The 17,482-nt window shown below is 41.6% G+C and overlaps 1 non-coding gene across 1 annotated transcript; it reads right to left on the bottom strand.

Annotated features, from left to right (window-relative positions):
* Positions 1 to 1,504: 1,504 nt before the first annotated feature.
* Trnaa-cgc lies at positions 1,505 to 1,576 on the bottom strand. The gene has a single exon. It is a non-coding gene; the product is annotated as a tRNA-Ala (tRNA).
* Between the last annotated feature and the right edge of the window lie 15,906 nt (positions 1,577 to 17,482).

Here is a 17,482-nt window from a genome sequence, read left to right as displayed (position 1 = left end):
ATAATACCACAAAAAAATGTCATCCCCACCGATATTCTGCAATCCATTGTTAAGTGTATGACAGAGGGTACTTCCTTCGCACTGTATCAGTTATTTTGGCTTTTTCCCATTCAGTACAAGTACAGAGCGAGTGAAGAACGATTGCTTCGCGACCTGCACAGGAGCGATACGTAATGGACTGCAGTACGTTCCTAAATCCATCACTTAACCCTAGAAGTTTACACTGGGATGTAGACCCTGGGGTTTTTGTTTGTTATTATGCATGCGCACTGCACACTCACAGCTCGCTGCCACCAATGCCAATTCAGCACTCAGTGAGACCAAGTACAGGACGGACGTTCGAAGTCGTGAGACACTGCTGTTTACTGAAATCGACAACAGTACTTTTTGAAGTAGTGCACACAATGTTTAACTGTTCTGTCGCTGAGTATATAGTTCATTTATGTCAAAACAGCACATAGGAATTACATTTTACTACCGGAAGATGCTGTGAAAGTGACTTTCGTGATGAAAGTGATTCTGAAGCTGATGCTCCCGCAGCAATTATGGATAAAGGTGAAACTGTTAAGTCTGCCGAATCTTCAGACAACGATGACGAAAATACTGGCGTCCACGGTACGAGCCATTATTGATGGAACACAGCAGTCCCTAGTAGAACAAGCCTGCCTGCTGCCAATGATATTATGGTCCATATTCCAAGAATGTGGAAATAACGAATGAACGGATTTATGAATAATTCATGTAATATGCGCATTTCATTAAATGAATAGCATCTTCGTCTAATTAATCTGCAAATAAAGTCTTTAGATCCGGATCATTTGTAAGTTTTTTCATTGAAACGTTTCTGCTTAGTCTCGAATCTTGGGTACAATCATACTAATATTGTATTGATTGAAAAAGTAGACTACGCAAGAGGTGAAATAAAATTACAAGTTTGCAAGTCCTGTTTCATCAGTATTTGCGTCAAATTGACTTTAACACGGAAAGTGAAACAAGTATTTTAAAAAACAATGTTCAATGAGCAGTATGAAAACACCTGCGTAGTTACTGTACAGAGCAGATTACAATCGCTGAAACACGTCCAAAACGTATAAACAGTTGTTAGTCTTGCCTTTTACTCTTCAACACAAGTACTTATTTGGTCAGATCTACTCTCCTGCTCCCAGTGTTTCCAAGAAATCTGCGAGGCATGAAAACAGAAAGAGGCGTGTCGTATTTGTGGGGAAACCAACAGCACAAGAAAAAAGCACATGAAATTGTGAAAAGTTATTTCAATAACGAGGTAACAATTTAAATCATGAGGAATACGAACTGTTTTAGATACGTTTGCAACAATTTCAGATAATAAAGTTAGTGGATATCAATATTCAAACGTAGATGTAGTGAAAAGGAAATTTCTGAGAATGTATTCTTTTCATACGTATATAAACATGTGGTCTGAAATTGAGTGTACATAAAGGTAACGTAACTGAGATATTAACGTTACATTAAATGATAAAATTTTTGGAGGAGCTGGGATTTGAACCCAGGACTTTCTGCATGCGAAGCAGACACTCTACCACTGAGTTACACCCCCACACAAGATATTGTCGTATTCTCTGTCTTCACTCTGTGCATGCTGTTTGTTTTTCTTTTTATCTTTAGGATTTTTCGAATGAATTTTAATACTTTATCGATTGTTCTGGTCGTTAAAGATAATATTTCAGCTTTCGTAATCACAGTAGGCAGTTTTCCAATCGCAGTTTATATGACTTTTAATGGTTCCCACATCAAATCGAAGTTAAACAGCTAAATACTTCTGTGAAATTACTGTAAGCCCAATTACTCATCTGAAACCTAACCGACGATTAATTGTGTGATTTCACTGATCACTAAGCGTAGAAACTAACTTTCGATAGTTATGGATGTTACTGTAAATAATTTACTTGGCACAGGAATGATAACATCGTTAAAATATTTGGTTTATTTTGCGTCAGTTGCCTTTCAAGGCTTATACTCTCTTCCATCAAGTCGACGTGTTTGCCTTCTGTTACGTTGCATTAAATCAGATCCCGTATTAATCGCAGCGAGCAAAATGTATAATCTGCAAGATAAACATCTACTGTTAAGTGAAATACTAGGATTATGAACCAGCTGCAAGACTAAAGGCAAGCACTTTGTTTGATTAGAAGCGCTGAGACGCAGGCAAACATACATGATGAACGAGATGAAAGCAGGAACTGAGGACTAAAAAGTTCTGTGCTTCGCGGGATTAGCGTACCTCGCGTCTGCGCAATTTCGAAATAGTTCATAAGACAATATGAAATAAAGCGTTATTAAAGTACTTTGAAAACCAGTACTGATATAACAACAGTTCGCGGAAAGTAGCATTATTTTTCCTGCCAAGGAGTTCTAACAACTAATCTCATTATTTACCACTATGTTGGTAAAACATAGTACACTTTTAAAACAACGGAAAAAAAAATTTTTAAGCTTTGAAAGTATGACACTGATAAAAACCCATCAAACATCCAAAGCGCAACTGTTTCCAAACAATGTCGTTACAACATTCAAAAAAATATTAATATATGTAATAACACAAAAAACTGATACTTCCAGTATTTATTTCATGTACGGTACGGAAACAATACCAACAAGTTCGTTCATTATGTGTAACTTTGCAAACACAAAGTGATGTGAAAGCTTCACTTGCAGCCGTATATTCTGCCTCCTCTGAAGAAAGAGCTGCAATTTACTTTTCCACATCATGCAGCTCAGAGAAACTCGAGTAGAACACAATTTGTCGATTCTCATGTACACTTGTTGCCACCAAGATCAGCAGCAGCACTGTAAGTTTCAATACTACAGTCTTTATTCTTCTCAAATTTAAAGCCAGCTGGTATCTACTCTGGTTCAGTTGTTAAAGATAATGGTTCTGTATCCCTCATACTGGTGCAATACATTTGTATAACTATCTTAACGCCGGCTGAAGTGGCCATGCGGTTCTAGGCGCTGCAGTCTGGAACCGCGAGACCGCTACGGTCGCAGGTTCGAATCCTGCCTCGGGCATGGATGTATGTGATGTCCTTGGGTTAGTTAGGTTTAACTAGTTCCAAGTTCTAGGGGACTAATGACCTCAGAAGTTGAGTCCCATAGTGCTCAGAGCCATTTGAACCATTTTGAACTATCTTAACATATGCTGACTGATTTATCTGAACACCAGTTGTCAAGCTTCTTGATCCATAAACCCAGCAAGAAATCAACATTTTTTACAATGATCTGAAAATATTTACCCAACCGTTCAATAAATTTAGTCGTTGCACCAATGAAGCCCAGAGCCAATCCATCATAAGCATAAAAGAATAGTACTAGGTTTCCACTACTGAACAGCTCTCCCATAAATTATATTCACTAATAAGATTACAAGTAATTCATTCAGCATCTTGAGATATCTGTTTTGTAAATAAAAACCACCTATTTCCAAAACAAATATTTCTGTGCTTGTTTTAAACCATACAGACTCTTCAGCAACTTACATACATATCTTGTATGATCATCATAGCCCTCTGGTTGATACGAAGATACATGTAAATTTACTCTTTAAAACTAACATTGAGAAATGCTGTCTTTACATCAAATTGCCTTATCCATTAATCACGTGAAATTGCAACACTCAACAAGATTCTCAGCATCTCAAAACTTGCTACAGGACTAAATGTGGCTACAAATCTATTCCAGATCATTTAGTGTATAATTTTGCCAGCAATTGAGCCTTACATTGAACCACATCATCATTTACATTTAATTTTGTAGCAAAAACCCATCAATTTTCAGTCACATTTGCTTCAGTTTTGTAAGCTAATTCTCAAGTTTCTTCAAAAGTTGCATTTATTCCTCCACTACTTTCTTCTAGTTACCAGGATTTCCTGACTATACAGATACTTTAAAATTCCTTGGTGTCTCACAAAGAGGCATCACTGTTGGTTAATTGGCAGAATCTCCCTGGTTTCATGTTCACATAAATTGTGACTTTCTTTGTCTTCATTTATTGCTTCCAAGCTGCTCTCATGCTTTCTGTCAGCATCATATAAATGGTTGCTGCTTATAACTACACCTTGGTTTATAAATCCCATTGATTATCCTCTTCAAAATTAAAGTTTTTACGTTCAGTTTCTGGAACACACTTCTTCATCTATATCTGAAATATCGATAATCCTTTTAGTCTGTTGAGTCAATGGTTCCTTTAACTGTCAACAACTCAATTTGACAATTCTGCATACACAAACAAACATTTTTCCAATAAAATAAACATTACACCCACAGTCATCATAACCCACCAAATATCCTGACGAAGATTTACCATCAAACTACTTCTGTTTTTGTGTGGGAGCCTATACAGTTTAGAAGCTTTTATAGCAACAATGTAAACAACATTCAAAGCAACTGCATTACCAAGCCTAGCACCCCTCCCCCCCTACATGAAGTGCTAAAAGATTGTGGGGCATACATTAAAAAAAGGGTTCAGAATATGTCATTACTGAGGGAGGAAATGGCATCTACAGGAACAAAAGTAGTGATGCAAGTAGTGCTCTAAGGGAAATTTTAGAAAGAATCCCACATCCGTATTTTCTTGTTGTAAGCATTCCACAGAGGCACTATCTAACTGAAACCTCATGTGTAAATAAGGAAATTATCAGCATGAACAAAATTCAAGAAGATATGTACCTATTTTCAAAATGTTACATTTATTCAAGCTACAACCTCAGTGAGAGAGCATTTCATGAAACATCACCTGCACAAAAACAGTATTGTGCAAAACATTTATGTGCAAAGAGATACTGGAAATTATTAACTACCCAAGGCAAGACAAGGCCAGCCACACTATCAACAATGAATGAAAAAGACATAGCAGTGCTATCTCCAGTGAAAGGAGGACCATTAATGACTCAAGATGAAAATGAAGAAGAAGAAACTCACTGTGCCATGAAGAGGAAGAATCAGCATTGTATTCTCAAAAAGGAAGAAGGATCATCATTCTCTCCTGAAAAAGAAGGACAATCACAGACTCAGGATGAAAAAAAAAAAAGAAAGATTTGACCTACAAAGGAATACACATCACTGATCTTGCCATAGGAAAAAGCATTGTCAGCAGAAGAGAATGCACAAGCAAAATTGGGAAGAGGAGAAAGAACCAAGAAACACAAACACCTGAAGGACTAGGATTTTTTGTACCAGCAGCTGGGAAAGAAGGTGACATAAAAAATTTAGATGTAAATATAAATATCTTCAATACACAAGTGGAAGTTAATTCACAGGTGGGAATTACACCTACAGATACGGTCCAACAATAAACAATGTAGCTTTACGATTATCCACAAAAACTTCAGAAGCCTTAGTAAAAAGCACAATGATCTGGACATCATAGCATGCATTAGTAAACCAGTTATGTTAGTTATCACTGAGTACTGGTATCCCGAAGAAAAAATTCTCACCACACACCCATTAACAATTAATCTTTGCTCAGCTTTCAGTACAGAAATCAAGGCTAGTGGTGGTGGTGGTGGTGTGTCATTTGCAAAAAGAGATACTGGTAGTAATTACTGTCCTGTAGATGTACTGTTAAGTTCTTTAAGTGTTGAAGGTGTCATTGAACTGTCTGTGGTAAACTATGGACAGGAAAGGCAATGTATCATAGTTGTGGATACACACAAAGCTCCATGTGGAAGTGCAAGTATAATATTTATCTAGCTGATCTCTATCAAATGCTTGTAGAGATAGACAGTAAATACTCTGGGAAGAACAACTGGGTAAATACTTTGTATTTGGTGACATAAATATTGAAACTCTACGCAATAATTCCCCCAGAAAAAGTTTTCAGAACTTATTACATGCATTCAGCTTAAATTTACTCTGGATAATATTTTCACTAACATGGACAAGTTTACTTGTATGACAGGGAAACTGCTATCCTCAAATGTGCTCTCAGTATCATACTGTGGAATTTCAGTGTGTGTCAATAATATAAACTCTCCACCATATCAAATGAAAAGACACATAATAAAAAGAACAATATGTGATGAGAACATCAAAACCCACAACCACATGTAGGATGTACAGCATAGGCTGAAACTCTTACACTATGAAAATTTTGCTAGCGACCCTTCCTACTATGAGGAATGTTCAATAAGTGCTGCACCACTCTTTTTCTAGAAGCTGTTTGGTTTTATTCAGGATTCCAATACACCAAATGTTTCCCCACTCTTTTAGCTATGAAACAATGTTTTTCAATTAATTTTCAATGTAATCTCTGTTCAGTGAAACAGCCTTATGTCACCATACACTGAGAGGGCCTGTATGCCCACATTGCACCAGTCTACAGATTGACTGCACAGCCAACATCTTGCTGCATCAATAATCTTCCCATCATCAATGTACTGCTTCCCATAGAGTCCATCCTTCCTTGGACCAAACAGATGTAAGACGGAAGGTGCAAGATTCGGGCTGGAGGGTGGATGAAGAAGAACAGTCCAATGAAGGTTTGTGAGCTTCTCTTGGATATACAGATGTGTACATGGCCTTGCTTTGTCATGGGGAAGGAGAAGTTTTTTTGTGTCGTTACACATGCTGAAGTCATTTCTTCAGACTTCTGATGGTAGCACAATTAACTTCACAGTTTATCATTGCGCCATAAGGGAGGCCGTCAAACAGAATAACTCCTTCAGAGCCCCAGAAGACTGTCATCATGAGTTTACCAGATGAGAGTGTGTCTTTGAACTTTTTCTTCAGAGGACAGATGGTGTAGTGCAACTACATGGATTGCTTTTTTTCTTCTGGCTCAAAGTGATGAACTCGCGTTTCATCACCTGTGATGATGTTCAACAAAAAATTGCCACAATCAGCCTTTTAATGCACAAGCAATTCCACATACATGGTCCTTCATTGTTCATTTTGGTCTTCTGTTAGGCACTGAGGACCCCTGTGGGCACACAAATTTGAGTACCCCAACTGGTGGATGAGTGTGTCAGCAGTGCCAACGGGCACATCAAGTTGAGCAGTGAGGTGTTTGATTTCGACTGAGAGAGTTCACACGTTCCAACATTGCTGGAGTCACAGCTGTGTGTGGCCAGCCAGCACGCAAGTGGCTGGACAGGCAAATGTGATTTTGTCACGATGATGACAGATGCCTTGCTCAATGACTCGCCATGCTTTTGTTCACTGCCATGTATCTGTAAACATCCTGAAACTGCCTATGAATATCTGTGAAACTCTGGTTTTCTGGCAAAAGAAGCTCAATGACAACAATCTGCTTGAAATGCACATTTGTTACTGTTCCACTATGCCCCACAACATATTCTGTATTTTTTCAACAAGAATTGGCTGAGGGAAAAAAGTATTCATTAGTTGTGGAACTCTCCTCGAAGTTTGAAATCAGAAGCCCAATAAAAACCATACAGTAAAAAATAATCAAATATGCAGAAAAGTATCTGGACAGTGTGTGAAGTTGTGCAAAGAAGGAAAAGGTTAATGTTGTGCCAACGAAAAATGTTAGAAAAATGTGAGAATGTAAAGGTGAAAGAAGCATTCAATAGATATCATGAATATCATAAAAACTTACAAGCACACAAGAGGCAAACATGTTGTTGTTGTTGTGGTCTTCAGTCCTGAGACTGGTTTGATGCAGCTCTCCATGCTACTCTATCCTGTGCAAGCTTCTTCATCTCCCAGTACCTACTGCAATCTACATCCTTCTGAATCTGCTTAGTGTATTCATCTCTCGGTCTCCCTCTACAATTTTTACCCTCCACGCTACCCTCCAATACTAAATTGGTGATCCCTTGATGCCTCAGAACATGTCCTACCAACCGATCCCGTCTTCTGGTCAAGTTGTGCCACAAACTTCTCTTCTCCCCAATCCTGTTCAATACTTCCTCATTAGTTATGTGATCTACTCATCTAATCTTCGGCATTCTTCTGTAGCACCACATTTCGAATGCTTCTATTCTCTTCTTGTCCAAACTATATATCGTCCATGTTTCACTTCCATACATGGCTACACTCCATACAAATACTTTCAGAAATGACTTCCTGACGCTTAAATCTATACTCGATGTTAACAAATTTCTCTTCTTCAGAAAAGCTTTCCTTGCCATTGCCAGTCTACATTTTATATCCTCTCTACTTCGACCATCATCAGTTATTTTGCTCCCCAAATAGCAAAACTCCTTTACTACTTTAAGTGTCTCATTTCCTAATCTAATTCCCTCAGCATCACCCGATTTAATTCGACTACATTCCATTATCCTTGTTTTGCTTTTGTTGATGTTCATCTTATATCCTCCTTTCAAGACACTGTCCATTCCATTCAACTGCTCTTCCAAGTCCTTTGCTGTCTCTGACAGAATTACAATGTCATCAGCGAACCTCAAAGTTTTTATATCTTCTCCACGGATTTTAATACCTACTCCGAATTTTTCTTTTGTTTCCTTTACTGCTTGCTCAATATACAGATTGAACAACATCGGGGAGAGGCTACAACCCTGTCTTACTCCCTTCCCAACCACTGCTTCCCTTTCATGTCCCTCAACTATTATAACTGCCATCTGGTTTCTGTGCAACTTGTAAATAGCCTTTCGCTCCCTGTATTTTACCCCTGCCACCTTTAGAATTTGAAAGAGAGTATTCCAGTCAACATTGTCAAAAGATTTCTCTAAGTCTACAAATGCTAGAAACGTAGGTTTGCCTTTCCTTAATCTTTCTTCTAAGATAAGTCGTAGGGTCAGTATTGCCTCACTTGTTCCAGTGTGTCTACGGAATCCAAACTGATCTTCCCCAAGGTTGGCTTCTACTGGTTTTTCCATTCGTCTGTAAAGAATTCGTGTTAGTATTTTGCAGCTGTGACTTATTAAACTGATAGTTCACTAATTTTCACATCTGTCAACACCTGCTTGAAGCAAACATACGTCACACATTAAATAATGGAAGCAACACTGCTGCTAGCATGTGGAATACTATAGTGAGGGAATATGGAATAGTTGTAGGTAAACAACCAGAATTCTCTCAGATACAGATTTATTCACACTTAGCTTCTACACAGATACAAGTCCGGAGGCTAACTGCCGTTAGCGTCCAACATCCTCTCCAAAGCCCTCTCCTCAAAGATAGCACACCTACGCACAGAACAAATATCGATTTTTATGGCGCTCTACGCCACATAGCCAGCCCCCTCCCCTCCCCCCCCCCCCCCCCCCCCCCCCCCCCCCCCGCGCAATATGGAGTACGTCCCTGTGAATGGGGGGGTGAGAAGTTAGGAAAGTAACGCACAGTTCTTCTGCGTCAGGTGGAAGCGGTCGACTGGTAGGAGACCGGGGGGGTGAAACCCGGTACGTCGACGGTGAAGTCAGCAAGCGACGTCGGCGGCTGAAGACGACGTCCCGTCGTCAGCCGGCAGGTGGAGAATCACCTTGCCAGAAGGCCTAACAAAGGCACGCAAATTGCCACACGCAGCACTTCTGCTCAATTTAAAGCGGTGCACCACACAAGATTCTGCACTTCCTCCCTCAATATTGTCACACACGAGTACCACACACACTGTATCGCCATCTACGACAACAGATAATTTATGTATGTCATCAGGGTGCACAGGTGTTGTGAATTCTTGGATGGCACCTGTACGAGCAATGGTAGGGAGGCAGAGAGGTGTGGGAAAGCCATGGCAGGGGGGAAGCATCTGCTAAGAGGGGGGTGGCAGGTGCACTGGACTGTGCAGGAGACAACCTCGGGCGATCAGCTGACAGACGAGGGAGCGTGACCGAAGGCAACGAGGAGCCAGCGTGGATTGAACGGCGTGATAAAGAGCTGCCACACGAAGATGGTAACACAATGGTAGAATCCGAGTGGTTGGCAGTTCGACTGCGAGGGCTGTGAGGAGTGAAGCCCCGAAAAGATTGGCCACTCGAATTAGATGAACGCGGAGAAGGGGCAGTGCTCGGCAGAGAAACACGCTGTGGAGAATCAATACCCAAATGCATGGTGTGGGAAGATGGATGGCCGCTCGAAGCAGGAGTGGGAGAAATAGGGGCAGAATCAGGGAGGTTCACCTGAGGCTCAATGAAAGCTGGTTTCACTCGGTTGAGTGAGACCGTGGTTACAGAGTCTTTTATGAGGAGATCCATGTTATTCTCAGACCTTGTAAGGACCTGTGTAGGGCGACTGAAGCGGGGCTTTGACTGAGTCATCTCTGAGAAACACGTACTCACAAGAGTCTAGCGTGCACGGTACGTACACTTGCGGAGGTGTATGAGCAGCCGGAGGTGGCAGCTGAATTTTGCTGCAGTGCAAGCGCACCCGCTCGAGAAGTGAAGGGAGTTCATAGGGCTGTGGAAGTGGGGTCAGAGTGACTAATTCTCCAGGCAAAACCAGAGGTTGGCCATACACAAACTCGGCTACGGAACCCTTGAGGTCTTCCTTGAAAGTCGCACGAAGGCCAAGAAGCATGAAGGGCAGTGCCTCTGTCCATAGTGCGTCATGGCAACGCACGGCAGACTTTAAGGTGCGATGCCATCGCTCGACAAGCCCATTGCTTTGGGGGTGGTATGCAGGAGTATGAATTTTGACAATACCATACATTTTACATAAGTCATAGAAAACTGAAGACTCGAATTGTCGCCCCTGGTCAGTGGTGAGATAAACAGGTGAGCCAAATCTAGAGATCCACGAATCTAAGAATGCTCGACTTACTGTCTCAGAGGTAATGTTCGGAATAGGCACAGCCTCAGCCCACTGAGTCATCCTGTCAATAGCTGTAAACAAGTAACGGAAACCCTCGGAGGGGGGCAAAGGGCCTACGAGGTCGACATGAACATGGTGAAACCGGCCTGGCGGTTGGGGAAAACAGCCAAGGGGTGGAGAAGTGTGCCTGGAAACTTTGTTCTGTTGACACACCATGCATGCCCTTGCCCAAGACTGACAGTCACAGCGCATGTTTCTCCAGACAAACCGTTCAGCTACCAGACGGGTGGAGGCTTTGACACCGGGGTGTGCTAATGTGTGTAGTTTGTCAAAGACCTTGCGTTGAAGGGGCTTAGGAATGTATGGCTGCAACGTACCAGTCGATTCATCACACCACACTAAGTCAGATATGCCAGGGAAAGTAGAGCGTACCGGTTGGAGAGAGGAGCTGTGGTCTGAAATTAACTGCATGGTATCGGGGTCTGCCGATTGCAACCGAGGTAGGTCCGGTAAGTCAATTAAGGTTGTGATGGCACCAACACGCGAGAGAAAATCAGCTACCACATTGTCCGCTCCTCGGATGTAGCGAATGTCATTTGTAAATTGCAAGATGTAATCGATGTGACGAAAGCGTCATGGAGGCGGATCAGCCGCAGGATTTTTTATGGCAGGAACCAACGGCTTGTGATCAGTGAGCACATAGAAATCTCGTCCCTCAACATCAGTTCTAAAGTGTCTTATGGCCTCGTAAACTGCAAGTAATTCTCTGTTGAATGCTGAGTATTTCTTCTGCGCGTTGTTTAGCTTTTTTGAGAAAAACTGCAGGGGGGTCGTAACATCGTTGTATGTCTGACTCAGTACTGCGCCGATAGCATTGTCACTAGCGTCAGTAGTGATAAACATTGTGGCGTCTGCCCGTGGGTGAGCAATAGTGACAGCGGAGGCCAACAGCTGTTTGAGTTCATTAAATGCCTTGTCCATGTCTGGTGTCCATGGTACCTGGTAGGTGCCAGAAGTTTGTGGGTCAGCGAGAGCATCTGTGAGAGAAGCCTGCACCGCAGAAGCGGCTGGCAAATGTTTCCGGTAATGATTAACTGTTCCGATGAACCTGCGTAATGCCCTATAGGTCTGAGGGCGTAGCATCTCAAGAACAGGCTTGATCTTGTCCTGTGGTGGTGTCAGACCGTCCGATGACACAACATAACTTAGGAATGTGACGGATGACTGGTGCAATTGAGTCTTTTTATTGTTCAGTTCAATACCAGCGGCTGCTAAAATATGTGTCACGACTTGAGCACGCTCCTCACTCTGTTCCAAAGTAGAAGCAAAAACCAATATGTCGTCCATGTATACGAAACAAAAGTCTAGATGGGATAAAGTTTGATTGATAAAACGCTGCCACGTTTGGAGGGCGTTTTTCAGCCCAAACGGCATAAATTTGTATTGGAACAGCCCGAAGGGAGTGGTTATGACAGTCTTTTCAATGTCCTCCGGAGCCATCTGATGAAATGTGTGCTTACAGTCCAAAAAAGAGAAGTGCTTTGCACCTGCGAGCGCATGATTGAAGTCTGCGATGTGTGGGACCGGATATTTATCAACGATGGTGCAGGTATTTAAACGCCTATAGTCTCCGACCAAATGCCAAGTACCGTCTTTCTTTTGGTCAAACAGGATAGGAATAGCCCAGCAACCGGAAGAAGGTTCAATTATTCCCTTTTGTAACAGATCGTCCAATTGTTCTTTTGCAATTTTCATAAATTCCGGCTTGAGGTGGTGTGGGCGTTGCGATGTGGGCAGCCCATCGGTTAGATGTAACCGATGAACTGTGCCGTTAGTGACTACTGCAATACGTGGCGCGGCACGACAGTCAGATGTCCGTGAAGCGGAGCAGGCTGTGGCGGACGGGCCAAGCTGTGGCGCTGAGGGCACGGAAGTACGGAAGTACAGGTGTGCCACCCACTCGTAGGCTGCGTAAAGGCCGCACACGTGTTAACATGGGCGAAGTTGGTACACTGGTTCTTGGTAGCGGGCCGTGCCGCTACGAGCGCTGTAGGCACGAGTGGGTGTGGCCGGGCAGCAGATGGCCGTAGTTCATTGCCACGAGCTTGGCAAGTTAATTGTCCATTCGGTACGCAAGGAGCATGAACACTCGGGCATACCCTATCATTACAAAAGGGGGTGCTGACACAGTTTACAGAGTTCACAACATTGTAGTTAACGTGCGCAGGCACGGGAACACCAGATTGGCACAGACTGACCTTGTCTGTAGCCAACGAGTCGTCTGCTTATAGTGCCGCGAGGCGTTGTTGTGTGGAGGCCAACTCGTGGTGTATGTCGCGGAGATGCAGCAGCATTTCCATACGTTCCATCCGCAACTTCGAAGACTTGGTGCACTCCACTAGCCACTTGTTTGTCCAAGATTGCAGCTCCAAGGATAGGGTTACACACTTCTGAGCACAGCACACATGTTTGGTGTTAGCCGAACTGTCACTTGGCGAAGCGAAAGGAATATGTTTGTTAAAGGGGGGGGGGGGGGGGGGGTAAAAAACAGTATTTTGCACAAAATCTAGTGACAACTGATACTGGTGACCCCATTTTTGTGTAATACGCGTCCGAGTTACCGCCCGAAGGTTATTTACGCGCAAATCACGTCGGGGTCACCAGTGAGGGAATATGGAATAGTTGTAGGTAAACAACTAGAATTCTCTCGGATACAGATTTATTCACACTTAGCTTCTACACAGATACAAGTCCGGAGGCTCACTGCCGTTAGCGTCCAACATCCTCTCCAAAGCCCTCTCCTCAAAGATAGCACACTTACGCACAGAACAAATATCGATTTTTATGGCGCTCTACGCCACACTATATATAACTTCCAAGTTAGAAATGATAATTTCATTAATAACCTTATTATCAAGCACAATGGTACTATAACAGAATGTCAACAGAATATTGCAAATATTTTTAATGAATATTTCTCTACTGTTGGTAAATCTATCAATGATAACTTCAATAACTGTGAATATAACCTTATGGGAAGTGCATCCACATACAGCATGTACCTCTGTCCAACAGACATCAATGATATAAAAAGCATAATAAAGACATCACAAAATTCTAAGTCTGTAGGATATGATGGGCTAAGTATGGACATCCTAAAATCCTTCTTCATTGATAACGTACCTGGACCCCTGTCCACTGCAGTTAATAGCATCTTAACATCGGGAAGTTTTCGTGACCCATCAAAAGTAGCGCCAGTTTTCAAGATAGCAGACAGACTGGAAAGATAAAACTATAGGTCAGTCCCAATCTTTCCTGGCTTGTCAAAGATCATGGAAACGTATTGAAAATCAGAATGATTTCATTAAAGACAAATAAACTGTGGTATCTTCCACAAACTTTACTGATGAGGTAATAACTGCTGACAGCAACAAGGAAAGCATTACAGGCATGTTTAGGATGGCAAGTGGCACACACAGATCTATTATTACTGATATAAACTGTGGGGTACCCCAGGGCTCAGTACTGGGACCCCTCCTTTTCCTGATTTACATAAAAGACTTAAAATACTGCTCCCCAGCTTCAAAGATAATTCTGATACTGATGATACATCTACTATGTGCAAGCATACAGATTATGACCAATTAAATTAGAAATATTGTGGATCTGTATTACAAATGAAATAATTCAGCAGATCAGTGGAAGTCATTTTACAATTAGTGTAAACACAAAGAAAACTGCAATAATGAATTTTAGCCCCACAACAAGACAGTCAGATTTTTAAATTAAATTGCGCATTGGAACTGATATTGCCATCAAAGACAACTATGTAAGATTCCTTGGGATATCAATTCAAATACACTTGGATACACATATTCAATCTCTGGAAAGGGAATTGGCTAGAAATATATGCTATGTGATCGAAAGTATCTGGACGCCCTCAAAAACATACGTTTTTCATAGTAAGTGCATTGTGTTGCCACCTGCTGCCAAGTACTCCATATCAGCAACCTCAGTAGTCATTACACATCGTGAGAGAGCAGTATGGGGTGCTCCGCAGAACTCGAGGACTTCGAATGTGGTCAGGCGATTGGGTGTCACTTGTGTCGTACATCTGTACACCAGATTTCCACACTCCTAAACATCCCTAGGTCCACTGTTTCTGATGTGATAGTGAAGTGGAAATGTGAAGGGACACATACAGCACAAAAGCATACAGGCCGATCTCGTCTGTTGACTGACAGATTGCCGACAGTTGAAGATGGTTGTAATGTGTAATAGGCAGACATCCATCCAGACCATTGTACAGGAATTCCAAACTGCATCAGGATACACTGCAAGTACTATGAATGTTAGGCAGGAGGTGAGAAAACTTAGATTTCATAGTTGAGCAGCTGTTCATAAGCCACACATCACGCTGGTAAATGACAAACAACGCCTCACTTGGTGTACGGAGCGTAAACATTGGATGACTGAACAGTGGAAAAACATTGTCTGGAGTGAAGAATCGTGGTACACAATGTGGTGATCCAATGGCAGGGTGTGGGTGTGGTGAATGCCTGGTTAATGTCATCTGCCAGCGTGTGTAGTGCCAACAGTAAAATTCGGATGTGGTGGTGTTATGGTGTGGCTATGTTTTTCATGGAGGGGTTTGCACCCCTTGTTGTTTTGCATGCCACCATCACAGCACAGACCTACATTGATGTATTAAGCACCTTCTTGCTTCCCACTGTTGAAGAGCAATTCAGGGATGGTGATTGCATCTTTCAACATGACTGAGCACTTGTTTATAATGCACAGCCTGTGGCAGAGCGGTTACATGACAATATCATCCCTGTAATGGACTGACCTGCACAGAGTCCTCACTTGAATCCTACAGAACACCTTTGGGATGTTTTGGAATGCTGACTTTGTGCCAGGCCTCACCGACCGACATTGATACCTGTCCTCAGTGCAGCACTCCATGAAGAATGGGCTGCCATTCCCAAAGAAACTGTCCAGCACCTGATTGAACAATTACCTGTAAGAGTGAAAGCTGTCGCCAACACTAAGGGTGAGCCAATACCATACTGAATTCCAGCATTACCGATGGAAGGCACCATGAACTTGTAAGTCATTTTCAACCAGGTGTCTAGATACTTTTGATCACATAGTGTATTTGCAGTAAACATGCTTACCAAATACTGCAATGATGCCTATGTATCTCGCAATGATGCCTATGTATCTCAGACTGCTTATCATGCATTGATGTCATCCACATAAATTACAGAACAGAAGTGCAGGGTGGTAAAACTGAAGCAAATTTTACAGGATTTTAAAGTTATAGAAGAAGGCTCTAAGAATAATTTGTGGTGCAAAGTAAAAGACTTATGTTACAATTTATTCTCTAAAGCTTGGCTAATAACTATTAGACAAATATGTGTTTTTAAATCAATCATGTTAGCCGTTACCACTTAAACAAAATGCAGAGTCTGGCCTGGACAAACACAACACCAGAAAAAGATCAGTTTCAGCTCTTGTGCCACACGACTGCACTCCATGAAAGAAATCCACTGTATGCAGTACTGCTGCTTCTCAATACATTATCAATTTCAGTCACATCTCTCCCCACTGGAAAGACTCTTGATTGCCAAACTACACTACTAACAAGGTGAGTATCTTCATTTTGCACAGAATAAAGGCAACTTTATTTAGGCTTCATCACTCATGTCTAGTATCATGTAATATAAACATGTGATCACCCAGTTTTTGCTGTCATTTCTTAGGTAACTAATCTAAAATAAATCTTAGCTGTGAAGGTGAAATGATCTCTACCTTTAAATCAAGTCTAGCTATAAGTAAATTATTTGTAAAGCTGTCTTCTTGTATCACTGTTTGTTGAGGAATGAAAGTATGTTTGTATATTCACTCGTTGTTGTTGTCTTAAGTCCTGAGACTGGTTTGATGCAGATCTCCATGCTACTCTATCTTGTGCAAGCTTCCTCATCTCCCAGTACCTACTGCAGCCTACATCCTTCTGAATCTGCTTAGTGTACTCATCTCTTGGTCTCCGTCTACGATTTTTACCCTCCACGCTGCTCTCCAGTACTAAATTGGTGATCCCTTGATGCCTCAGAACATGTCCTACCAACCGATCCCTTCTTCTGGTCAAGTTGTGCCACAAACTCTTCTTCTCCCCAATTCTATTCAATACCTCCTCATTAGTTATGTGATTTACCCATCTAATCTTCAGCATTCTTCTGTAGCACCACATTTCGAAAGCTTCTATTCTCTTCCTGTCCAAGCTATTTATTGTCCATGTTTCACTTCCATACATGGCTACACTCCATACAAATACTTTCAGAAATGACTTCCTGACACTTGAATCTATACTCAATGTTAACAAATTTCTCTTCTTCAGAAACGCCTTCCTTGCCATTGCCAGTCCACATTTTATATCCTCTCTACTTCGACCATCATCAGTTATTTTGCTCCCCAAATAGCAAAACTCCTTTACTACTTTAAGATTCACTTGTTATGAACTAATAAATATAGAAAACAATTATCCTCATATAATTTGATGTTGAATAAAGTTATAATTATAATTACAATAACGTAGCTTTCTATTCCAAATATCAACCAATTATCAAACTGACTTTCCTTCTACAAAAATAAGTAAATTGGAGTTTATCTTTCATGCAAGCAGTTTGATTCAAAGTGTATGTTGCTGCCAGAATTGCGTCACCCCACAATGTCTTTGTTATATATTCAACAGAGCAAGAACATGTCATCTCTA

This window comes from Schistocerca piceifrons, chromosome 6 (assembly GCF_021461385.2).
Source record: "Schistocerca piceifrons isolate TAMUIC-IGC-003096 chromosome 6, iqSchPice1.1, whole genome shotgun sequence".
NCBI lineage: Eukaryota > Metazoa > Arthropoda > Insecta > Orthoptera > Acrididae > Schistocerca > Schistocerca piceifrons.
Note: the sequence above shows the minus strand (reverse complement) of the source record. Positions and strands in the feature narration are given on the sequence as shown.